Raw genomic sequence first — 27,878 nt, 5'->3', positions numbered from 1 at the left:
TTGCTGACGGAGTTCACTGGCTCGAAAAACGAGGCAAAAAGCCTCAGTGATTTTACCATAATGCCGTGGAATAATGGAAGTTTAATAACATAATCGTCGATTAATTTCAGGTTAAAGGTTGTAGAACTCTGTGTTTCGTCTGATTGCCAATTGCTGTGTATGTAGAATTGCTTAAGTAAGGTTATTATATGAATATTTTAGTTTCATCTATCTATGGTGTTTTTACCCGACTGCGCCAGGAGGGTAATGTTTTTCGAATTTATCTTCGTCCAATTCTTTGGAATGTTTTACTGCTCAACGGCTTGACAGATTTTAACACATGAGGTGTCGTTTGATTCTTTATAGTAGCGTTATTAATTATGCGAAAACCATATCAGCCTCATTATTTTTTTTCTGCGCGGTTATTATGCAAGTGATTCCGGCTTTTTCATTTAAAAAACAATATGCTGCAAAAATACAGTTACACACACACACAGACTTCTCGTAATTACAGCTATGCTTCATTATTTATATTTATAATTAGCTATGCGTGCGCTTTCACCCGCGTTAAAAAGAAATCTAACGATATCCATTACATACGTATAATAGCATAAGTTACTCCTATTACATCAGCTACCTGCCGATAAAAGTTCCGTCAAAGTCGGTCCAGCCATTTCAGAGATTAGCCAGAACAAACAGACAGACAGACAAAAATTGTAAAAAATGTTATTTTGGTGTATAAAGCGGTTATTTCAATATTAAAAACAGACACTTCAATTTTATTTATACGAGTATGTATAGATTGTAAAAAAGCTTTATTAATCTCAAAATACCAATTTAATTTTAATTTGTTGTCGTATAACGCAGTGGGAGTTTCTAAAGAAGTACGGAGATATTTTACAGTGTTAAGGACACTTTATCTGGCAATATTTCATCTGTGGAAGTATTGGGTCGTTTTTAACCTCGAAATTCAGTTGCAGAGTAATGTTAAACGGTAAACATACCCGTAACATACCCGTTGCAGCCATGTATATGGACATTACAAAAGCATTTGACCACGTAGACCAAAATATACTACTATCTAAAATATATAATTGCGGTATAAGGGGAAATGCGCATAGCCTCATAGAGTCTTATTTAAAAGGGAGAGAACAAATTACTGAAATAAGTAGGATATGTATAAAAACCAAAACTGAAAAATATTACCATTCAGACTGTAAGAAAGTGACGCATGGCGTGCCACAAGGCAGCGTGCTGGCCCCATTGTTATTTTTATTATATATCAATGACCTGCCAAGTATAACGACGCATCAAATGACTCTGTTTGCCGATGACAGCACAGTTATTTTTACTAGAAATAATTTTAATGATTTAGAAATTGACATTAATGACACATTAAAAAACATAATACAATGGTTCAATTATCATAATTTGCATATAAATCTTAATAAGACAAAAATAATGACATTCAAACGACGTACAGAAACCTCCACAAATCTTAATGTTAATTACTTAGGACATTCAGTCGATAACATGGACACAATAAAATTTTTAGGATTATATATAGATAAGGAAATGAATTGGAAAACACACATTGATCACCTATGTCGATCATTAAGCAAATCATCATATGTATTACGTCAATTAAGAAAAACTGTACACCAAAATGTCATAATGACTGCATATCACGGTTACGTCGTTTCAAAGCTAAAATATGGCATTATATTCTGGGGTAACTCTGCTAATAGAGAGATGGTATTAAAGGCACAAAAAAGGTGCATTCGAGCTATTTGTAATCTGAAACAAACAGACTCATGTAAGCCATATTTTAAAAAGTTACACATACTAACTGTGCCATGTCTATACATTTTAGAATGCGCAATATTTATAAAAAGGAACCCGAAACTTTTTAGATATCACACACGAACCCGACTAAATTATAAATTAAAAGCTGTGCCTGGCAAAACAAATATATTTAAAGAAAGTATCTTCTGCAAAGCTTCTATACTATTCAATAAAATACCTAAGGCAATACGCACCATCGGGAACATTCATGCTTTTAAAAGTGAACTATATAGCTTCCTCGTCGATAGGTGTTATTACAATATCAATGAATTCTTGAACGATAATACATTTATATTATGACATGAAATAATCAAATTAATCGTTTAAATTATTGGTATCCACTATATAGAATTAGAATTATTAATAATGTTTTATTTCATGACATCTCTTTAATTATGTAATTTTAATTTTGACGATTCCTGTATGACATATATTTGACTTTCCATGTAATAATGAACAAGATATATAAATTTTGCACGCCCAATGTGGTAGAACATAAGATAATTGTTATAAATTTAAGATCCTTGTAAAATACTATGTCCTTGCAAATAAATGATTTGATTTGATTTGATTTGATTTGTTGTTGTGTAGGATATAAATGATAGGTTTTATCGAAAGTGCGATAGGTATATGTATAGTTTTGTCTCTGAGAAGAATGTTTCGAAGTCATATTTTTAATACAAACCAATTTTAAAGGCGTCGGTGTGCTGGGTAGATTGATTTTAAAATAATGGACGGAATATTTATCCTATATATAAAATTCTCGTGTCACAATGTTAGTTACCGTACTCCTTCGAAACGGCTTTACCGATTTTCACCAAATTTTATATGCATATTCGGTAGGTCTGGGAATCAGTTACTATCTATTTTTCATGCCCCTAAGTTATAAGGGGTGTTCACCTTAACATTTTTTTATTTATATGGCAACACAACGTTTGCCGGGTCAGCTAGTTAAATAATAATAAAATGTCTACATGTTTTTCAAATTTCGTAAAATCTGATCTCATATTTGGCAGGGTTCAAACGATTTCCTCCTTCAACCTCGTAGCGAGTATTCATTAGTTTATATTTTCCTATTTTGAAATTATAATTAATTTGAATTATGTAATTTATTTTAGGAATAATTTCGTAAAATACAACGGCCAAATAAAAAATTCGGCCTTATTTCCAGGATATATTACAAATAATTTGTATTTAAACATTTAATGTTATCGTATAATTTTAAATACATATTGGATCGTACGATATAAAATATAGTAAATATAGTATAATTATTTCGATGGTTTTTTATTATTATTATTATATCAGTAATTCTTTAAATTCAGACGATACTCACTGCAATATCAGTGCAATATAGACATGACTGCAATATCACTTCAATATCGAGATCTCACTGCAATAGAAACAAGCACAATACACTTCGACTAGCTTTGAAATGTTCGCAATGAAGACATTTCTGCCTGAAAGGTTGGAACTTTGTAGTTTTTACCTTACTTTATATAATAAATGGCAAAATCAAACGAAGTGCTATAAGACGTGTGTTTCTGTCTGTATATGAAGAAACTAACCCAATAACAAGAGTGTTAAGTGCTTCTGTGTCCTGGTTTGAAGGGTGTGGTAAGGGAGATTCTTTTCCGAGGCATTCCAGTAGCGGCGCTTCAGTGGCCGACCTCAGGTAAGAATGTAATCTTATCTGGGGTTGGTTATAAATGTTCAGGTATGCTAGTAACCACCAGGCATGTATGCTTGATTGTCCTTTCAAGATCGGCGTGTTCTCCCGTTGTTTCGGCCCGTATAACCGGAAGGTTGAGAGGGCCATGGGAAGGTGGTGGGTGAGTGTCCTTTCAAGATAAAAAATAACACGCATATAATAGGTATTCTGTGCAACAATGTTCACTTAACTTCAGACAAAGTACACGAGAACAAATAATACATTCGCCTAAATCACACACAGAATCTCAAATTCGCATTTCCTCACAATACAGGCAGAACAATAAATAAACCAAGTTTATACGGCCGGAACATTTCACGCGAATAAAATATGAATATGAGCTATTTGATTACGCCTGAAATAAAGGGGGCTTTTGGATTTTGAGCAAAAATCGCTATTAAAACCCTGATATTATTTTAAGGTCACTGCCGAACATATTAATAAAACACCGTTTGTGGATATCGTGGGTAATGCTAGCTGACTAGCTGTTTTGGGTTCACCTCCGCTGTCTGTTTGTCTGTCCGTCTGTCCGTCTGTCCAACTGTTTGTCTGTCACAGGTCTCTATCTCATGAACCGTAATAGATAGACAATTGATTTTTTATAGAGTATCTATAAGAGTGGCCGCTATAACAATAAATATTATTTAAAACTTAAAACTCGATACATTTGGGCAACAAAAACTGAGGGCGATTTTAAATCCGGTGTTATTGAAATGTGAGAGCAGTTGAAAGATTAATTCGATTTTATGTGTGGTAAATGATTCCTGCAGCCGTTAAATGGATATTGTGTTTTTGACACAGGGTATTTTTGTTAATTATATGGTAAATTGTACTCAGTACTGAGAACTTCGATTTCTAATCCAGCGCACATTATGTCTTTTTTATTTAGTTATTACGTACCGGCTTTAGTGTTGTTAATAAATTTTAGAAAATGTATTTTTTATTTATTTATACTTTATTGACCAAAACAAAGTTGTGGCACAACAGGCGGACTTAATGCTAAACAGCATTTTCTCCCAGTCAACTTTGAGGATGTGCAGAAATAAATTGAATGTATCGTCATATTCGAATTATAACACTAGGATAGTTAAAATAGCTGAGTTTTACGGTTAGGAATCGTAACCGTACATGAAGTATATACTTTTAAGTTTTATATACTTTTTAAAGAGTTTAAATCCTTAACCCCTTAGAGCTGAGGCTAATTTGAGCTAATTACATCCCTCGTACGAGTATGTAATTATTACTATCATTTCAGAATGAATGGCATATTAAGGTCACTGCATGAAAAGTTTAGGATTCTAAAACATGTCTAATACAGGCGTGTGTAAGTTTAGACAAACGGATTAGTAGGCAACTGTAAAAATTTTACATTGCATAATATTACATTTTGGAGAGAACTTAAAACAGGAAGGCCTTAGGAACGTTTATGAAATATGGTGAATTTTGCCTTAAATTTCCCTCAGTATTGCCGGAAGTAATTGATGTATTCACCGTTTATTACACAAGCCATATTACACGCCCCATCGCACCCCTAGCTGTAATACTTCCTTTATTTTCCTTTACATATAACGAACGAACATGCCGTTCATACTTTGTTTATATAATGAAGAAAATTTGAGAATGATAAGTCAACTTTTAGACATGATTTTTTCTTATGATCTCTTCGTTCACCATTACAGTAAGTTATTAATTAATATTAATACGTACACTTATAAATTTCATTTTAAAATAGTATATTTATTTGAGTCTACAAAAAGGGTGATAATGTACCTACAATAGTTGGGGCCGCGTTTAAGCGTTTTTTTTGAACTCTATAACTTTGAAAAAAAAAACACAAGATTTGCACCTAGCACCCTGAAGACTAAAAAGTAAATCCTATATTCATAGTCCATTACGCACTAACTACATCCAAATGAACTAACTGCGAACGTTTCACTCAGCTATAATAATAATAACGTAGGTACTGTAAATATTAACTTACGTTTATTTGTATATCAAGTTGCTCGCAATGTGGTAATACCATTTCATTTTCGATTCACTACAGTTACTCGATTATTAACCGTTATACCGCTACCAGGCTGTTATTACATGTAACATGGTATTGTTATTCAAGTCATTATGCATTTCCCGGAATACTACGTTCTACTGAATGTTGTTTTATTCGTAGCATACTCCACCTGATATTAAGTGACCACTGTTGTTCATAAACTATAATCAAGCCTAAACATAATTAGAGTCGTATTTATGGTTAGATAAATGTAAAGCAAGATACTGGAGCTAATGCTTTATTAATTGTATGTAAAAATAATGGCATTTAAAAAAAATGAAAAAGAGAATAATTATTTTTAAAATTAAAAAAGACAAACCCACTGAGTTTCTTACCGGATCTTCTCAGTAGAGGTCGCGTTCCGATCCGGTAGTAGTTTAAGAAAATATTGTAACTGACAATTTGTAAGTGCCGCCGTTGGCCTATACAAAATAAATATATTTTATTTCATTTCATTTCATTTCACTAGTAATGCTTTGTTAGCGCTGAGGACTATTTCAAATGCCTCGCATAAGTATTTTTCTCTTACCACATTTTTTAAACTGGAACAAAGCAGCGCTTAACACCGCGTTTCTTAGGCAGAAATACGTGTGGGGACTGTGCCTTCAGAGTTGAACTACGAAGGGTTCTATCGATTTTAATATTCTATTTTTATTTAAATTAAATAAAAATATAAAAGTCACAGGTTTAGGTCACATGTAATCATTATTTTTTTATAATATAAGAGTAGCAGACGAGCATGCAGTCCACCTGATGGTAAGTGGCTACTGCCGCCCATGGACATCTGTAATCAACCCCAGATAGGATTAGATATTCCTACCTGTAGTCGGCCACAGATGCGCCGCTACCCCTGAGGACTAAGCTGGAACGCCTCGGAAAAGTCTGTCTCCCTTATCACACCCTTCAAACCGAAACACAGCAGCGCCTAACATTGCTGTTATTAGGTAGAAATAGGTGTGGCGGTGGTGCCGCCGGAGTCGAACCACAAAGGGTTCTACCACCTTCAAATTTTGGTTATCATCGTCAACCCATTTCTGTCCCATCGCTGATCACGGGAATTTTAAATGTTTATACTCTTAAATTACGTACTATATCAAAATTAAAAAAAAATGAATGTATATCTGGAGGCACGGCAGTGCCTCCGCCAAGTCGAGCCAAAGCCAAAAAAAGCGGCACGGCCGTAGCATTCTTTTTATATTCTCCAAGATGTCTCATGTACCTATGAAAAGGCATTATATATAAAATAAGTAGCATTTACATCGTATTTGTCAATTTATATAATTGTAAGTCGCTTTAAGTTAATTGTTAGTCAGTAAACAGCTTATACATTATGTGTTTACCTTTAATTAATTGTAGCTTATCTTTGATTAATGACACATTCATAATTAAACGATATCAATGATATATAATGGTCATGAATTATAAATATTTGAATTTGATAATAATGGTAGGACAAAGCAATGATAGCTTAGCGTGAAAGAAAACATTGTGAGGAAACCTGTATACCTGAGAGATGTATAAAAAAATCTCAATGGTATGTGAAGTCTACCAATACGCAGCTGGCCAGCGCGGTGGACTATGGACTGATCCTTCTCATTTTGAGATGAGACCCGTGCCCAGCAGTGGGACAATAATGGGTTGATGATGATACACGACCTCTCGTACTTGGGGTCGGAAATTCAATACTAATTATGAGCGTTGCGAGAAGATGTATAATGCAAATATCATGTCACGTGGGAGTCATGTGAAATAAGTTCATAAAGTAGTCTAATAATCTACACTTGATTATCGTGGTGGACTATGGCGTAAATCCGTCCATCCTTAGGATACTTCTGCCGAGTTGGACAGTAATGGGTGTGTGATGATTCACAGGCCGAAATCCTTCCATTCTGAGAGTAACCCGTCCTCAGCAATGGGAAAGTAAAATGTCGATGAGGACTCGTATGAACAAAATTCAAAAGCTACGCTTCATTCGGAGGCAGGAGATATTTGTCAAAGCATTTTTATCATGTAGGGTAGCGAATTTGATGTTGACTTAAAGTAAATATATGCGAAGAATTTCATTCGTCTGAAAGGTACACGGTAGCCCTGACATATTTAAAAGTCTTCGTGAGTCACGTCGCTTTTACAATCTCTTGTTGATATATGGCAAACTAAAACGACGCGTTTTGATTCGTGTCTTTAGGGTTCCGCAAGGTTTGGAAAATATTTAATTAAAGAAAAATAAATTTGGATGAGCAATTTCAAAGGAAACAATAGTTTTCATAATTTCCTTAAGCATTTTCGCTATACCTAACAATTTTGATTTCGCTATATAGGGCTATTTGATAATTTTACCCAGTGTTATATCTACTTTTAATTAAATTTTCGAGGCTGCTATCAAAATGTATATTAACTTGTGACGATACAATGCAACAACTATTTGCGTATACGGAACAGTTTTTGTTAGAATTAGACTCACACTTGGCACTTTTTTATAGCCGGGCTTAATAAATGGAACGTCATGTTAGCTTATTTCGCGCTATTCAGGCCTGGTACTAGGTTTAGAATGAAGTTGATAGATACGTTGCCGTGACCTTCTTCTATAACCTATCTATAGTTATAACTGTAAGTGCACATAGCGACATATTAATTTAGCAAAAAAAATCAGAATATTATAAGAAATATCGGGCGGAAGTAACTATTTTTGACCAACTTCGAAAAGAAGGAGGCTTTATTTTCGGCTGTGTGTATTTTGTAAATCAAGTAAAGAGGAAAATTGCATAATGTAAAATAATGTTTTTGGCACTTGACATTTTGCGTACAGGAAGACCTGTGGCATAAATACATATATTTTTTCAGGGACAGAAAAAGATCTCTAGCCGACCACATGTAGACATATCCAAAGGAATTTGGCGTGGCAAATTATCATAGGCAGTAACTTATTCATCAATTACACAAAATATTTTTTGTTTAGTAATTAGATGTTAAAAAAAACCAAAGACTATTCAAATGTTCAAATCGTAAACCCGAGAATCGAACGCGAATTTCTTTGGACGACACACGATCACTGTACGAAGCGGGTTTTTGGAATTGGGATAGGTTGCTATTCTTGCTATTCACCCGCATACGTCGAAAACGTCTATCATACATCCACATACTAAAACCCCACAAAAACCTCAATAAACTATTCGGACGTCAAATGGTTTTATTGAAGTGAGTTTTCAAATGTTTACAAACCAACATGATTGTTTTTCATTCTGTTTTTATGAACCATGTAGCTTTGTATAACGTTGTATATTTCTGTTCAAGTGTTTAAGGAATTAATAGTATATGCAGATATTAAATGTATGAAGTCCAATTGTAATTTCTAAAGTATATTTTAATTCCGGTTTGTATTGTAATGCTGACGTCTGAGTCTATAAATATTTCTAAAATCCTGACTCTTGTTATCTATGTTCAATCATAAATAACTTATAAGGTAAATAATATCTCATCTACAATATACATTGGTATAATATTTCATATGAAACCTGTAAAGATAAAGTTTAAGCAACTTTTAACAGGGTACGTTTTCACATAATAATATAATCTCTAATCTTATACTAAATTATAATCGCTAGTTATATTTATACTATATAGCCAATAGTTTCTGAAAAGTGAAATTGAATAGCCTGTATTTCTATATCCTCACAAACATATAAATACTATCTGTTTACATAATTCACTTAACGCAGATTTTTTCAAAGGCTCAAGAGAAATTTTGATGAAAATGCTTTAAAGAATTTTGTATGGAATTTAATAAACACATTTTTGTGGAGACGAATCTTCAAGAAGTTTGATATAGCCAACTCATGGGTCATAGCTGATTGGCTGGCTGGCTGGTTCATTGCATTACTGCTTTTCTCGGGCAGACAGCGGATAAAGTGCCACTGTATTATATTAAAACATTATGCTAAGTGCGAAGTGTGGTATACTTGACGTGGTCCTTTTATTACAAGTTTTTATTTAACTTGCCGTGTTAGTGTGTATTTTTTTATATTATAGGAATAGCAGACGAGCATGCAGTCCATCTGAAAATAAGTGGCTACTGCCGCTAATGGACATCTCTAATCAACCCCAGATAGGATTAGATATTCCTGAGGTCGGCCACAGATGCGCCGCTACCCTTGAGGACTAAGCTGGAACGCCTCGGAATAGTACGTCTCCCTTACCACACCCTTCAAACCAGAACATAGTAGCGTTGAACGCTGCTGTTATGAGGCAGAAATAGGTGTGGTGGCGGTGCTGCTCGAGTCGAATCACAAAGGGTTCTACCACCTTCATGTATAAATGTGAGAGTCAAATCTTGCATCTTAACACGTTAGCTGCGGAACGCGGCTTAAAACACCTCGTCCATGTCTGGTCGTTATAGCGGTAATAAAAAACTTTAACTTCTCTGTGGTGCGGGAGGCATAACTTCCGTCTGGTTCAGTGTAGGAGAGTGATAACTATATGTTTGTGATGTGCTACTGATTCCTAGTTCTATGGTACACCAACCTAATGTCGGGTTTATTAGACCTCGTACCGCACTGAACAAATAATAATGCTAACACAGTGCGGAACGAGGTTGGGAACGCCTCGTTTCCCCACGCACCTCGTACCGCACCCCACGCTAGCTTCACGTGGTTAGTGTTGTGCAACGCAGTCGAGGCTGCGTAGCGACGAAGTAGGACCGCTGTCTTTATGTTGAAAATTATCATGTCGAAACGGTGCCGAAAAAAGTTGATCATGGAGGAAGATGAAGAAAAACCGGTTGAAAAATCTGAGCCAGAATCAGAATACAGGAAGATATTTCAAAAACAGGTAAGTCACAAATATACTCTGTCTAGGTGAAAGTCCAGTAGTGAGACTTGGCAGGCTAGGCGTATATCCGTATAGTAAGAAATTACATTAGAGATAATTATTACGTTTCCTGTTATGGTTCAAACAAAAGTTAAGCAGCTACATTATTGATATAGGAAACGTAGGCAAAATCGTTACCGAGTATTCCGATTACTCTTTACCCTAATCTACTCGCTCCTACTTTTCAGAATCCACTGCAAAGAAAGCACATCATCTCGATAAGGGTCCAAAGAAGAAGAGATGTGTCGGATGCTACGAAAAACTCCGCACATTCTTGACATGTCGTGAGGCAGACAAAAAAACCAAAAAAAAAATCTCACGAAATGCACTGTTTGCAAAAAACCTTATTGTCTGAAATGTTTCAATGAAAAACATCCATAACTTTTCCCCTTTTTGTATTCATTCTGTCCATAACGTTGATAAATAAAAACAATAAAATAAAATCGATATTTATTTTCCCATCACTAAATTATATGGAAACCTGCCATTTTTCGGTGCGGTCCGAGGTGCATTAGACCCACATTTTATTTTACCCATAGAATCTAAAGTAACGAATTTAACCAAGGGCGGCGGCAGTTTTAGGTTAATAAACTCATTGTTAATAATAATCAAGACAAAAGCCGTCGATTTTGTCTTATTTGGCGCCAAAAAAAGGATTTTAGTCTCCTTCGGGCGGTGGGATTTAACACGCCTCGTGCCGCCACAATGTCGGATATAGGACGAGGTTTAAAACAACTCGTAACGCAGTAATGGAAAGTACAGAAAAATCTGTGCCGCAGGGAACGTGTTAAACCAGGCAATCCCAACCGATTAACCTGAAATTGTCCATGTATGTTTTATTTGGATGAATGCTAGATTAATTTAGGAACTGAATTAAATCCAATATGGAATTTTTCGAGACAGCGGAACTACTTTTTTTATGCACACCCATGATAATGATCGGTATCAAATGAAAGGGTTTTTTGAGGAGACGAAAAAATCTTGTTTTCGAAAAATGTATATATACATTTATTTTAAGTTTTGTTCTTAGTTCTTGTTACTTCTTGTTCATATTTGACGCAAAAATTAAGGTCCGCATAGCGTTGATACCGAGGGTTTTATAATTAAGAGCGTCAGAGCCAAGAATTAGAGAGATCATCTATTTTTAATTTGTCTACTGGGACCGCTATGTCAAAGAGGTACATTTTGAGTTTCCCTTTTAAAAGAACGTTCGTTACTTTGCATGGCGTTGGGTAGTCAGAATTACGTTCGTCATAAGTTTTTGAATTGTATATATCAAAATAATCTACGCCCTTATTAGCTACTATATTTATTCCCGTAAAAAAATATATTTTTGTTCCTTATAAGGATTCATAATAAGAAATTTACTTTTTTATCAGTATTACAAAAAGTATTGCACGTATCAAAGCGAACGGTGTGTGTATATATGAGTGTATAACAAATACAAAAACAGTCATTTTTGTAAAAAAACATAAGAACTCTTATTAAGGGTACTGTATACTACACGAAACGTTTTATGGTGTACTTACTTCTACCTTATCTTCTACCTACCTTACTATATCTTCTTATCCCCGCCGACACGTACCGTGTCTGTCAAAATATTGTAAAGAAAATTATTATTTTGAGTGCCAAGGCCGTGTATCAGTTTAAACGATTATAAAATAGTAGGAGAGCCCAACAAGGAATTTTGGGAATGACTCTAACGGGATGACTTACACCCGATTTTATTACCAGTTATTATTCAGCGCTATGTCATGGAGCTCTTCAAAAAAGGTGCAAAAAGAGCTCTCCTTCAAAGCCCGCGATGCATTGGCGACTCCTCTGGTGTTGCAAATGTTCATAGGCGACGTCCATCCACGTCCATCAGATAGAACGTCTGCTTTATCGTTAGGCTCAAATATAAATAAACCCTCTAGCGTACTTTCACCATATGAGCTTTCGGTATAGAGACGTTCGTGCAGGGCAGCCCATAAGATTATTAAAAAAAATCTATCACTAGATATACGCGGTGGTGTCGCCGCAGTCCAACCATAGACTCTTTCAAGTTTTTAGTATTTCGGAAATACCTTACTCATAGCTGGCATTTAGCGAGTTGCGAACAACTTTGACCAAACCTGACGCGGGTCGACGTTCACATTAGTTTAGAACTGCTTTGTCCGTTTGCAGGTATTTGCATACTAAACGGAACGTTCGTGTGTGAAAATTAGTACACAAACGCTTAGATTTATCGGACGCGGTGAAAATTAATTGAGTTTAGTTAATTTTTACCTAGTATTTTTATAAATAATTAATTAGGCCAGCCATACGTCTTTGTGGTTCGTTATGATATTAATATTATTGGGATGTAAAAGTTAGGTTACTTAAGAAACTTCGATATAGTTGTGAACTTATGATTTACTGTCCCATTACACATGCACGTGTCGCCTCTGAAAGGGTTGAAGGAGGTCTAAGCCACAGTGCATCTTCCTGGCCAAATGTGAATGGCACCTCGTAGGTGCGGCTACCATCCGCATCCGTACTTCACACAAACTAAAACTTAGTCCTCAGGAGTAGCAACGTTGTCCCTGTAGTTCCGGGACCAGAATAGGGCTACAGTATCCCCTGCCTGTCGTAAGAGGCGACTAAAAGGGGGCTTCTTGGGTCGTGGGTGGCAAGAGTGGGAGCTCGAACCGCCCGGTCAACGGCCCCGGGAAGGACGGCGATATGTGTGGTCGCATACCGTCGTACGCACCAGACGGTGCGGCGAGCGAAAAGCTCACCTGGGCGGAGCCCGACGGGGCAACGCGCTAAGAGGACCCCGGTTGCGTTGCTTTGGAGATCCCGGAGTCCTCTACGCAGCGCCGAGGACGGCCACCGGGGGGGTTTTAGTGCGGTAAGAGTCCCACATAACCCTTACCTTTTAAAGGTTTCCCCCTCGTGAACAAAAAAAAGGTCCTTTTTTTTTTTTTTTTTTATAATATAAGAGAAGCAGACGAGCATGCAGTCCATCTGGTGGTAAGTGGCTACTGCCGCCCATGGACATCTGTAATAAACCCCAGATAGGATTAGATATTCCTACCTGAGGTCGACCACAGATGCGCCGCTACCCCTGAGGATTAAGCTGGAATGCCTCGGAAAAGTCTTTCTCTCTTACCACACCCTTCAAACCGGAACACAGCAGCACCTAACACTGCAGTTATTAGGTAGAAATAGGTGTGGCGGTGGTGCCGCCGGAGTCGAACCACAAAGGGTTCTACCTCCTTCAATACTTCACACATTCTTGAGATCTCTTTTTAAAGAACTCAGGCGTGTAAGGTTCCTCACAATTTTCCTTCAGCGTTTGAGCAAGTTCTAACTTCTAGTACGCACTTAACTATGAAAAAGCGAGGTGCCTTGGATTCGAACCTCGGACCCTCGCATGAGATAAGTCCAATGAGCTACTATTACTTTATTACAATTTTTATTTCATTGTATATCTTGTATCGTATCTATGTAATATATGTAGGTATATAAAAGAATTGCCACAATGAAAGGTTGAATGACCAAGTTAAAACATTTTAATTCTTCCACGTTCTATCGAATAGGCTTCGACAGTGACAAATTTCACTTTCTATCAGCAATTGGAAAATGTTTTTACAAAAAGTCTGAAACTGAAAAACTGTTTCGGGGAATTCCTTTGTCCAAGTGTAGTGTAGGTTGATGTACGATTTTATTGGTGCCAACTTTGTTCAGGTTTTTAAGGAATAATATCCAATATACTGTAATTTTAAGCAGTTGGGTTATTGTTTTTATAATAACCAGTTATTTGAATCAAGATTTTTATTGTAAGAAACTCAAAAGGTTTTAAATTTTCAAAGATTTTGAAAATTTATTCGTCAAAACATGTTTTATATGTGTTTAGTCGGTTGCCCACTGTCGGCATGGCTACTTTGACCACCAGAAGAACTACATGCCCCTTATATTATCGTATTACTAATGAACAAGTTATAGTTCTTCTTCCTATAATATAACCAAGTTAGTGGTTTCTGTAATCAATGTACCGATAGCAATGACCCAAAAATGTACACAAATGTACTTTTGTCCCCGTATACGTCCAGGACCGGTATATTTGGATTATTTGGCATCTTTCCAAAAGCTAATTCTAACAATTTTGCTTCAGCTCGGGTGAATTTCAAATTCAACAGTTAAATTTGCAAATTATTGTGTGCACGGTAAACTTGGAAATAAAAGGAAAATGTTCTTAAATAACTGTTCTGAGATCTGAAACAGTTATTTAAGAACATTTTTATTACTTAAGTCTTCTTAATTTTTTGTATTTATGTCACCGTAGCACTCTGACACGAAGTATTCCGGTTTCGATTCGGCCAGAAAGACAGTTATATTCTTTTACTAAATCATGAATTTAGATTTATTTTCTGGGTCTTGGTGTTTGTTTTTTCGTTTTTGTGTGTGTCCATGGCATACAACACAAAAGAACTGTACCAAGTAATAAAAAAAATCTCAAAGTAATGTGTAATTTTGAGTCACAGTTTGGTGTACCGTTTTGCGCATGGCTACTGTAGAATGCACGTTATTACTTACTTTATTTCTTACTTATCCCATCCCATCTTACTTATAACATCCCAGATGTTTAACTGCCCCAGGCTGCAACTTTGTTGCCGTTATTAAAATAATATTACCGTACAACAGATTCAAAAAGCGTCTGCTACTTAAGCTTTAGACGCGGGTTTGATAGATTGATTTAGGATAACGGATTTTCAATATCTCGCTCGATAGGGTTCGGGTCTCATAAAGTAATAGCAGTAAAGTTATATCTAATTTTGTATTTGATGGGTTTGTTTTTGCTTGTAAAAATGTTTTACATTTTTTATTTAAGATTTAAGACTGGAAAATGATTTAAAAGTAGACAAATTAACGATATAAATATATTTGTCAGCTACTTCAGTAGCGATTTCGCTGACTTAGTTTCCATTTATATCTACTTACAGACACATTTATATTCGTAGAATTGATCATAAGTGTTTAATCAAAATGCCATATGACTACGGTACTCAGAGGACTACCGTAGTCGTATTGCATTTTGAGCATTTTTGCATGTTCAGAGGAACATCACTATTAGAATAATGTACTTGTAAAAAATGTTCTATTTATTTTAGAAAACTTCCTTTATTGACATTAAGACACCCATTTAAATTAACATACGAGTATAAGAATGCAACATTTTTAGTTTTTAAACATTTTTTGATGTCAAAATGTTCTTTACATTTTGCGACTTACTTTACTGTCAAATATTTAAATTTACACATCCGTTGTAAGACTAGCATGTTTTACAACAAATGTGTAAAGTGGCGCTAGAACGCGCCTAGTGACCGGAGCGGAGTGGCTCGCCACACTGCGGCCTCCGCACTCGAGTTGCCGCCACACTTTGCATATCTATGTACTGCAAGACACACTTAACCCTCTTTTCGGCTGCAAACTTTTGGGTAACTAAAAAAGAATTCTTTGCGAGTTTCGGTCTTAGCTTTTGTTTTAAAAGTGCAAGAACAATAGAAGTTTTTGGTGGCAAATTTATTTGTATTTTTTATTTTTGAATGTTTAATGTTAAAGCATTTATGTTGTACTCGTAGACATAAAAAATTAAGTAGGTTTGAGTAGGTCGAGGTTGTCGGGTTTTAGTTTTTAAACTTTTTTATGGGCAAAATGTTCTTTACATTTTTTGACCCTAACCTTAATATCAAATATTTAATATGACACATCAGCAGTTGTAAAATTCGCATGTTTTACAACAAATGTGTAAAGTGGCGCTAGAACGCGTCTAGTGACCGGAGCGAAGTGGCTGGCCACACTGCGGCCTCCGCACTCGAGTTGCCGCCACACTTTGCATATCTATGTACTGCAAGACACACTTAACCCCCTTTTCAGCTGCAAAATTTTGGGTAACTAAAAAAGAATTCTCTGCGAGTTTTGGTCTTAGCTTTTGTTTAAAAAGTGTAAGAAAAATAGAAGTTTTGGTTGGCAAATTTATTTGTATTTTTTATTTTTGAATGTTTATTGTTAAAGCACTTATTTATGTTGTACTCGTAGACATAAAAAAAATAAGTAGGTTTCAGAAGGTCGAGGTTGTCGGGTTTTAGTTTTTAAAAAAATTTATGGGCAAAATGTTCTTTATGTTTTGTGATCCTAACCTTAATATCAAAAATCTAATATGACACATTAGCAGTTGTAAAATTCGCATGTTTTACAACAAATGTGTAAAGTGGCGCTAGAACGCGCCTAGTGACCGGAGCGGAGTGGCTCGCCACACTGCGGCCTCCGCACTCGAGTTGCCGCCACACTTTGCATATCTATGTACTGCAAGACACACTTAACCCTCTTTTCGGCTGCAAACTTTTGGGTAACTAAAAAAAGAATTCTTTGCGAGTTTCGGTCGTACTAACTTCTTTTGTGTCAATTATTTATGTTTAAGTCTGCACTAGTGAATGTGTAACAATAGGGAAAGTTTTGGCTGGCACATTGATTTTTATCCACAATATTTATAGTATTTTTTACTGGTATTTTTATCCACAATATAAATATTTAGTTTTGAAGGGCATATGTTGTAGATATGAAAAAATAAAAAAGGAATAAGAAGGTCTAGGGGTTGTGGGCGGTAATAGTGAGAGCTTGACAGTTAACGACCTTCGGAAGGACGGCAGTATATGTGGGCGCATACCACTGTGAATACTCGAAGATGTGGTTAGCGTAAATACTCGTTTAGTGAGGAGACATCCCCCATTGTCGCCGGCAGTGCTCTGGGTATCATTTAAATGTCTCCACCACGTCAACTCAAACAGTTTTACATAGATCTTTGTTGTTGGACTGTTGCGGGACCAAAAGTCAAGTCAAGGGTGAATAGGCTCCTTCTAGGCAATCGTGTTTTATCCAAGGCTGCATCTTACTTAACATCAGGTAACGTTGCAGCCAAACGCAAGCCTATAGTAAGATAAAAAAAAAGTTATCAAGCGTTGATAGGAAACTTGTGTTCTGCTTTCAACGATGTAGATAGGCAGATATATTATCACGTGGTTTAGACTCTGGGCTACGTGCCGCCCATGGACATCTGTAATCAACCCAAGATATTCCTACCTGAGGTCGGCCACAGATGCGCCGCTACCCCTGAGGACTAAGATGGAACGCCTCGGAAAAGTCTCTCTCCCTCACCACACCCTTCAAACCGGAACACAGCAGCGCCTAACACTGCTGTTATTAGGTAGAAATAGATGTGAGGGTGGTGCCGCCGGAGTCGAACCACAAAGGGTTCTACCACCTTCCGATCCTTCCTTCTTATTATTGCCTGAATAAAATTGCTTCACTTAAAACCTTAGAAACATTTTAGTAGTGAGTTTCCAGAAATGATAGCAACTCCAGAATAACAGAACTTTCGACGAATAGACCATTGAACTGAAGTAGAATACTTAAATGGTCTATCAACTTTAGATTTGGCAGTGTTATCAATTCATGTACTTTAAGTTTCAACCATTCAAATCGACGTGAAATTACGATTTTCGATGTAAACTTGCTGGCTATATAGCTTGCAGAATATAGTAATCCTGATTGAAGATCAACAGATCGTATTTCAAAGTTTCTACACGCAAATTACAATAATGTATTTAATGATTACAAAACTCTTAGTGATATTCAGTCTCTTCTTTTTCATTATACATAGTACACATAGGAGTAGCTAACGAGCTTGCAATTCTCCTGATGGTAAGTGACAAGTGCCGCCCATTGGCATAACTGCAGTGTGCTGCACGTTAAGGTATTTTAAAATCCCAAAAATATTTTTTATCGTTGAAAATTATGTGTAAAAAATTTTTTTATTTCTAAAAATCATTACCATAGCATAGTGTATAGTATTGATAGAATCTTAACGTAGAATGTCAATTAAGTTTGGAGTCTGTCAACCATCAGAGTAATAACTTAAACTCAACCGTCGGTCTTTGCATTACGCCGGAAGCTATTTGCGACTTTCCCGGGAAAATTTATCACTTGAGATTCGAACTTTACCACTTTAAAAAATATTTACTAATTGTATTTAATAAAGAAGCGAGTAAGTGGCTTCTGCCTCTCAAAAACATCTTTAGTTAACTCCGGATAAGATTAGGCCTACCTGAATTGCGTTGCTTCTCCTGAGGACTAGTTTTAACGCTTCGGTTATGTATGTTCTCCTTACTACACCCATCAAACTGGAACACAGTAGCGCTTAACATTGCTGTTATTGGGTAGAAATAGGTGTGGTGGTGGTGCCCCGGAAACGGACTACAAAGAGTTTGACTACCACCAAGCTAATCATCATCATCATCATCATCATTTTAATGTTAGAGAACAAGAATGAAAATTAGCTCTTCTTCGTAGATTTTGTTAAAAATCTGTGAAATTATTTTTTATAATGATTACAACAAATATTATGGTTAATAATATTATTTGCAGACAGTCATAAATAGGTTGGCAGTTTCGAGGACAAGTTAGAACGCCTCATATTATTTATTTAAACCTTTATTATGGCTATTAGTGGCTTAAAACGCGAACCTATTGTTTGAAGTATTTACTGTCATTCAAAATACATTCAAGGTGTCATTTTAAAGCTTAGAAAAGAAAACAGTAAAAATATTTCAAATATCATATCAGAAAAATGTCTTAAAATAGTTATCGTAAATGTATTTATATTGTATAAAATAAATATTAAACTACGCTTTTGTAGCGCGGTCAAGCGTAAATGAAATTGTTTAAATACAATTTTGGGTGAGAGCCAAATAAGTCGCGCGGAGAACACCTGTGAACTGGGCTGGGGATAGAAACCTGTATCTGTACAATCAAAAGTTTTTTTAAGAATAATGTAGCAAATGATCATTCAGTCCACCTGATAGTAAGTGGTCACTGCTGCTTATGGACTTATTTTGTAACCAAATTCATAGAGAACATAAGATCCACTTAACCGATTCAATGCGGCGGCCTTTTGGACAAACTTTAACGCCTGGCGGCGAACAAATATTTCGTGGCACCACTGTGGTGCCAAACGCCAGGGACTTTGATGGCACCGCTAAGGTGCCCTCCGCCATGAATTGTAACTTATCGTTTTTTTGCTTTTTCCACGTGCTGTAAGTTTAGTAGCCACCCAAAAGCAAAAGTGAATGGTTTAACTTTTCGATTAGTGTTTACAAAAGTGACTATCTACGTGTAATAACGGAAATGGAAGGTAATTGTCTTATTTCTATCAGGTGTTGTAAACACTTTTGTAAGTTTTTGATGAATTGATTGTTTTAGTGTTACTATAGAATTAAATATGAACATTCTAAACGTGCAGAGCGCTATGATAGTTCTTTTCTGGTGTTTTGTTTAGAATAAAAATTGAAATTATTAATGGATAGGTTTCTAATAGAATATCGAAATTGATTGCGCTATTTATTCAGACAAAGATAAACACCAAAGTACGAATATTTTAATCCAGTTTCTATTGGCTTACTATTAACGAAAAGTAGGTACTATTATAGTAATACAATCACAGTAATTTGCAAAATAATATAATATATTTTTTTGAAAGGTTTATAATCCCTGAAGTATGTAAAATCACGTGATCTGCTGAAACTGGCATTCTAGGAAGGATCTACGTGATAAATAAAGACACTTTTGTTTTCAGAACAACTTTGATAAACATCAATTTATCAGAGTTTTATGGCTTCAAATTTTGGCACCTCTCGGGTGCCACCCGCCATACACAAAAGAAATCCATGGCAAAACTGTGGTGCCATCCGCACGAAATCGGTTAAAATGTAAGATTTATCTGATGAGAAGATCTATCTCGCAAGAAATAGATGTAGCGGTGGTATGTCCCGGTAGAATGAAACTGGTTTTACCAACAAACCAACTAAAGACTAGAACATATTGCATATGCCTTAACTACTTCAGTACATTCACAGAATAAATTTAGTCTTATGTTAATAGTTTTTTTTAATTGCTTAGAATGAAATAGGTGTGATGACTACCGTCACACTTCCTTCTATTTTATTTTATTAAAACACTGAATTCTAATATTCTACGAATATTCTTAGCAAAATGCTTCAGAAATATAAACTGGGGTTCCGCAATTATTGTAAATTGGGATTTTTGAACGTTTTAAAAGTTCATTTTAAGCTTTTATGCAAGAGCTGAAAATGTTGTGTTCAAAACATAATTGAGCATACTTTTTATGCATTTAATGCATAAACTCTTTTGTTTTCCTTTTAAAATGAGCTGGCTACAAAAAAGAAATTTACCGAATTTTTATATGAGCCCATGGTACAAAAAATAAAGCCTAATTTTAAAGTAAGCCCGCTGCACAAAAATAAAGTGCTCATTTTAAAATAAGTCCACTGCAAAAAAATTAAGTACCAAATTTAAAAATTAGTACTCTACTCAAAGAATAACGAAATAAAGCCCTAACTTAGTCCTAATAACTAAGACATAAGAGACATAGAGACATATTCATAGAGACTATGTCACATAGGTTATTAGGTAGCCCTTACTATTACGGAATCTGTGTAATTTGGCGTGGCCCTTAGTAGTTAGCAATAAAACCCTTTTCAATAAAATGCCAGGCATCTGCAGTGCAGTTACCTGAACTAGTCCATTATCCGAATGTAATTAAGGGTCCCCGGGGTTCGTGCCATCGACTGTTATGTTCGCGTTATGTTCCGAGACGGTCGCGCCTATGTGACGTCTCATTGCCAATTCGCAATGAGAATTTATAACGTGGGCAGAAATGAAGAAATCACCATTTTTTTTTTATAATATAGAAGTAGCAGACGAGCATGCAGTCCACTTGATGGTAAGGGGCTACTGCCGCCCATGGACATCTGTAATCAACCCCAGATAGGATTAGATAGGTCGGCCACACATGCGCCGCTACCTTTGAGGTACTAAGCTGGAACGCCTCGGAAAAGTATATCTCCCTTACCACATCCTTCAAAACGGAACACAGCAGCGCGTAACACTGCTGTTATTAGGCAGAAATAGGTGCTGCTGTTATAAGGTAGAATAAGTTTTGTTGTACTCATGGAGATTAGGAGGTTCGCAAACATTTTATTTTATTTTAGCCTCGTAGATAACGTGCTATATTTTCGTGTGTCCAAAAGTTGTTGTTAAACAGATACCACGGTGACCTTATCAGCGGGTGGTGATTTTTAGGCAAAGGAAGGGGATTTTAACGGGTTCTGGGATGTCTTGGAGGAGACTGGGTTATGTCTTTTATACCGCACTAAAATCGCCTCGGTGAACCTCGGTACTAAAGTCACAACCTACTAAAATGAAATCCACTACAACGGATTCCATCACACCGCCCGCACAACAATTTATAGTGTGGAGTGGATCTGCGTTTTGACGAAAAAATGTGGATGCCGGCTGTAACATATGAGGCGATAATAGGCCTCCTGTGCCACTCCTGTGACAACGCATCTGATCGGCTTTAGGTAGAAATTGCTCCATATGCAGTAGATAGATAACCATGGTCTAGCACTTACACCATCAGGTAAATTGCAAGTGTGTTTACTTCTTTACTCTTAAAGAAATAATAATTATAGTTTATAAACTAAAAACCACGCTAAAATCGCTCAAGGAAAATCGTTAATCCTGATTCCTGACGATCTTGGTGAGGAGTATGGGATAAAATTATTTAAATCGTGTATTGTCCGTTGTCCGTGTATTGTTGTGCAAGAACCGATGTTCTTGATAATTGTTCCAAATTTTAAATTAAGCGGAACTTTCAAAGTGGGTAAAAATCGAGTTCAAACATTCCGTTACATACATACATACATGCATACATACATGCATATATACATAGATACAACCCAAGCCTATAAAAGCGTGGTAAAAACAGATTGTTATGCGTTAACTTATTGAAATTGGCTTCTTCATCGCTACCTGATAGCAAGACCAGAATCATTGGCTATTGATTCTTGTACCGTTTGAATAATGTAATTAACAGGTGACCTGACAGCTTCAATTGCTTTATGTGTCAGTTCGCACATGTTAAGCAATAGACCATTCCGACTATATTCCGGGATATATTCCGATGCACGTGCTTAATTGGGTATAGATTACGATCGTGTAACATAGCTGGCTATTAATGCTGTTATATCTATGTCTTAGTGGTGGATATGTATTAGAACAGGGGTCGGTAACCTTTGGTATTACGGGTCACGTGCTAATGTCGGTATTTGGAAGTGAGTTTTGAAGTTTTGTCGATTAAAAACAGTCCGCGGGTCGCAATGAAAGGGTTTCAAGACCTGCGAGCAGCAAGGGACACACAGGCTATATGCTGTCCGACGAACAGGGATAGCACAGCTGTACAATCCAGCTGGGTTAGGGTATAACTTGTTTTTTCTGTTTCATGGGGTATACAAATGGTTATTGCCGACATTGGATGGTTATTGACACATTGCGGAACAGTCACTGAACCAAACTAACTTGTAGAGGGTTTGGTGCCTAGCTAGGCATACTGCAGGGGGTTCTGGGTTCGTTGCCATGTAGACATTTAAAAAATGATTTTAGATTTCTGATCTGGATAATATACACTTTTCTTTGTGTATATTTATGACATTCGTGTTATAAGAACGTATTATAAAGCTATGAATATGAAAAGTGTTATTAGATTATACGTCAAAATATTTTATGCCATTTGGTTTGTAAAACTTACCCAAGAATTGAACATCATCATCATCATCATCAACCCATTACTGTCCCACTGCTGGGCACGGGTCTTCTCTTATAAAGAGAAGGATTAGGGCATAGTGCACCGCGCTGGCCAAGTGCGTATTGGTAGACTTCACATACATTTGAGATGTTTTTTTATAGATTTCTCAGGAATGCAGGTTTCCTTACGATGTTTTCCTTCACCGTTTAGCAAGTGATAGTGATAACTATGAAAAATTGAACATAGCTACTCAAAATACAAACGATCGAACACATTACCCTCTTTCAGGCAGCTAAAAACCAACTACTTAGCAGAATTCTAATCTAGATATTGCACGATATCCCGCGAGATAGCATTGCACAAATTTTAAAACATCCCCAGATTAAAAGTAAAATATATGCTAAAGAAAATATAGGAATTTTGGAGTGTAATATATTATTCTGGGTGAAATCGGGTCAACCCTTGTATTTCACACTGAATTTTAAATCGCGTTGCTGTAAAAACATTCGTAATAATGGCGTGCTTTTGCATGTATTATTCTGCAGGTGGAGTGAGATGAAAGGAAATGGATGATTTATACCAATACACAGTGAAATATTTGTGTGTTATGAATAAAAATTAAAGAAGATATTAAAATTTAAAGGTCGTAGAAGTCTTTGTGGTTTGACTACGGCGGCACTACTGCTGCCGACACTATTTCTGCCTAATAACAGCGTTAAACGATGCTGTGTTCTGGTTTTAAGGTGTAAGAGAGACATACTTATCCGAGGCATTCCAGTTCCGTCCCCAGGGGGACAACTTTGAGACTTTTTATGGAGTTCTCAGAGATTAAATTTTCCGCACGATATTTTGTATCATCATTTAAGTTTCTGATTATTCTTTTCATTACGTATATAACTCCGAAAAATTCGATGTGTGAGACCCTCAGTGTGAATATATAAAAAATTCACACCATTGTTTTGCTAATACTCTTAAAGTTTTAAATTAGGTTATAATGTTTAAATTGATATTAAGTAAGATTTTTTAGCGTTGACACATATTTTCCATATATTCAAAGAATTTGGCAGAGGAATCTTTAAAAAAAGGTAGACTCAATTAAATTTAATGTTTCTTTTAATTTGATTTGGTATTATCTTCTTAATGAGTTCGACGTACAGAAATCCTTAAAACTAGCACTAGCGTATACCTGTCTACTTACCAGGTGGTCCGAGCCACTTCATTAAACCATGCCATAAACCCGAGGTTGCGATCGATCGGGCGCGACCTTACGTTGCCTTCAATGGTGCCCTTACCCGCCCCATCTGACAATGTCCACAGAACAAAAATTGATTGCTCGTAAGTCGTAACATATAAAGATTGTTTGTTTTAGTTCCATAAGATTATGTTAGATAATGTTGGTGTAACTTTGAGATTGACTTGCGACATCGTTTGCCCAAATTGGCATATCTAAGTGATCACGGAGAAAGGACTTGAAGAGAATCAAAGGTTTCTTTGAAAGACGCAAAAAGAATACATAACAAGTCTTACTTTGTGTCTAAGTATAATAAAAGTTACCGTTGTCCATACCCGAAAAACTCCTTACCATGTTTCTACACTCTTAATCCCGTAGTAGGTTTTTTTTTGTACCGTGGTTGCCAATACACATACAAAGACAAAAACATAGACATCGAGACTTAGAACAAAAACCTAAAATCATTAAGGTATCTGTTTGGCCGGGGATCGAACCCGGATCCCGCAGCAATTCAAACCGTTCCGCCACGTGGGTCATCAATTTTTATTTTCGTCAATTATCAATCTTTACCATCTAGGACCATTAAAGTCGTCAAAGTATTCCTTAGTAGTTCAAGCGACTGACAAAGGTTCAACGAAACCTCTTCAGTTAACAATAAATATTGATCAATATTGGAGGTTATTATCGCGATACAAACTGCACACTCGAACGATCCTCTTGTAAAGGGCCCAATTAAAATCTACCGGTAATTGAAACCTCAGCCATCGAGGATTCATTGCTGCGTTCGTTAAATAGTGTATGTAATAACGAAATAATATATTGGTTTGAATATTCACTTCCAATATGTACTGTTGTTGGATTACTGTACAAAAGAAATGTTTGGATATCACCTCCAATCTCCATGATGCTCCAGTGTCTTTGTCGAAAACTAAGTCAAGATTAGGAATAATAAAAACTGTTTCTTTTTTATATTTTAAGGTATATTCATATATGTATGAGTAAATGTAAAAAAATGAGTATTTATTGAAAAAACAAGTGTATTTAAAGGAACTGAAAGTAATTTTACTTAACTGGTTTCTTCTTATAATTATTGTATCAGTCAGATGATTTTAGGGGGGGTCAGGGATATATATAACTCAAAGGTGACTGACTGACATAGTGATCTATCAACGCACAGTCCAAACCACTGGACGGATCGGGCTGAAATTTGGCATGCAGGTAGATGTTATGACGTAGGCACCCGCTAAGAAAGGATTTTGATCAATTCTACCTCCAAGGGGATAAAATAGGGGATGAAAATATTACTTCGTAACGCGAGCGAAGCCTCGGGCAAAAGTTTATCTCTCCTAGTTCCGACTGCAAGAGTAAGTGCTATGTATATCTAAAACATTCGATAAATTTATTTCCAGTTTATTAATAGTCATTACTTATTATAAAAACAAAAATAATCTTAAAAATAATTAAAAGTAATATTTTATCCACATAATTTAGACAATTCCAATGACACATCATTTGTGAAAATTCAGCAAGTCGTTCAGGCTGTAGGGTGCCAAAGAATGAGACATACATACGCTAGAAAACATTTCTTTCCCCATCAAGTAAAAAGATAACTTCATAATTACATTCCGGCATCCACACACAATTAGGAAGGGCAACTAACCCAAGTTTTAAATTATTGTAGTTATTAAACCCATCCTCGGCACAAAATTTCAAGGACTTACCGCAGGTTAAAAATTCCAACCCTGGCACATAATTAGGTGTTTGTAAGGTTAGTAGGTCAGTAGGAAAATAACGATATTTGAACATGAAAACTTCATAAAGGGGAAAATAAATTTGGTACCGTCCGTTGTTTGTCTGGTAAATGCAGGCCGGAGCGGACGCCGCGCAAATAAGTACACAATTATGCATTGTATTCTGTGAAAACGTAATACAAATACATTGTATAATGATTTCGTCTTTCATTTTTGTATCTGTGTATTGTCGTTGTGGTTTAAATAGTGGAGTGGATGTTCTACAGAAGGTTCGAATGTTACAAACAATTTTGGTTTTTCAGTCACGTGTACATGGGCACAGATTAATTGACATGGGACATGGGCAGATGTTTTTAAATACGTTTTTATATTTTAGGCATCTTGTTGGGTAATGTATTTATTTATAAGACACACCAACAGCATTACATACAAAATATATTATACAGACTTATTCTTATACACGTTGACTGGTATGCATGCCAGTTACAGGTGCGTACATCTTTGCTAATCTTAAATATACACCTATATATAAAGCATAACATTATAGTACATTACAATACGAGGACGAAAAATTTTTTTCTGACAAGTGTGAGTTTGCAGGCCGAGCCGCAGGCGAGGACTGCAATCACACGAGTCAGAAAAACATTTTTCGTCCGCGTGTTGTATAAAATTTTATATTACGGGGTCGGAAATTGGGGTTTTGCGCACGCGAAGCGTGCGTAAAACGTCAATTTACGCACGCCGTGATATAAAAGTATATAGACCAAATAACTAATCTAAAGTATCAATAAAGTAAGATATTGTTCTGTAGATCATTGTATTAGTTTTTACAGGAGTACGCAATAAGATTAACGTTCTATGGTAAATAAGAAATCACGCAAATACTGGATATGGAGTATAGATAAAGTTAAAAGTAATAATAAACATTTTATTTTATATTTCAAATATGTCTTTATTTCTAATTGAAGAAACACTCTAGTTTATACTTATTATAAAATGTAAAACCTACACAGACTTTGTACTATTCACTGAAAAATCGCTGTAAGCTGACTTTAAGTTGACTTGAACGATCTTATTAGACTCAAAGTTAAGTTGCGAATACACCGAGTACTTCTTATTTACGAGTATACTTGAAGTGAAATAAGATCCACCTTTTACTTGACTGCCGAGGGAAAGTTTTTGATCATATGTACGTATTTCTTCGGCATGCGCCTTACCTAAACGAATTTTATGTAGCCGGTTTTTTTTTAATTTATGATAATACTAGTTATAAGTTATAAGCAATTATGTTTATACACCAAAATATATTAAAACCATTTATATATAATTAAATACAAATGACACCGACTCTACGAATCACCGTCACAACATTCAGAAATTTTAATAATAAAACAGTACACAACTATGAAATAACAATACCATTTTGCAGTACATAATAAACGCCTCTATTATTCGGTGTTCTAAGAAAAATCGCTCTAACTGACGAGAAGTCGAGCGGAGCGGTGCTTGATAAGTTGAACAATGCAGGCCTCGAGATGAAACACTAATCTGGCGATACCAACAATGCCTTTGTTCGATCGTAGTTAAGTAATACTCGAGTTCAAGAACGATAACATCAAGCTTTCTAGCCAAAATGGGCTGAACAATGTTTTTGTTAACCTACTTTATGTTATAACGAGATCTTTTTACCCGACTGCCAAGGAAGGGTTATGTTTTTCGCGCGTATCTTGTATGTTTGTCTTTCTTTATTTGATCCTATCAAAAAA

General features: G+C 35.9%; 1 protein-coding gene and 1 long non-coding RNA gene across 2 annotated transcripts in view; both read left to right on the top strand.

Annotated features, from left to right (window-relative positions):
- LOC140752540 (sodium channel protein 60E-like) overlaps positions 1 to 27,878 on the top strand; it is a 253,565-nt gene that overhangs the window by 37,806 nt on the left and 187,881 nt on the right. The gene's annotated exons all lie outside the window — the stretch shown is intronic.
- Positions 9,999 to 10,888, top strand: LOC140752422 (uncharacterized). The gene is made up of 2 exons (XR_012103435.1): positions 9,999 to 10,406; positions 10,634 to 10,888. It is a non-coding gene; the product is annotated as an uncharacterized LOC140752422 (long non-coding RNA).

This window comes from Epargyreus clarus, unplaced genomic scaffold (genome assembly GCF_041222505.1).
Source record: "Epargyreus clarus isolate Ecla_fem2 unplaced genomic scaffold, WU_Ecla_fem_2.2 ptg000024l, whole genome shotgun sequence".
NCBI classification, from domain to species: domain Eukaryota; kingdom Metazoa; phylum Arthropoda; class Insecta; order Lepidoptera; family Hesperiidae; genus Epargyreus; species Epargyreus clarus.
This window is presented reverse-complemented; position numbering and strand designations above follow the sequence as displayed.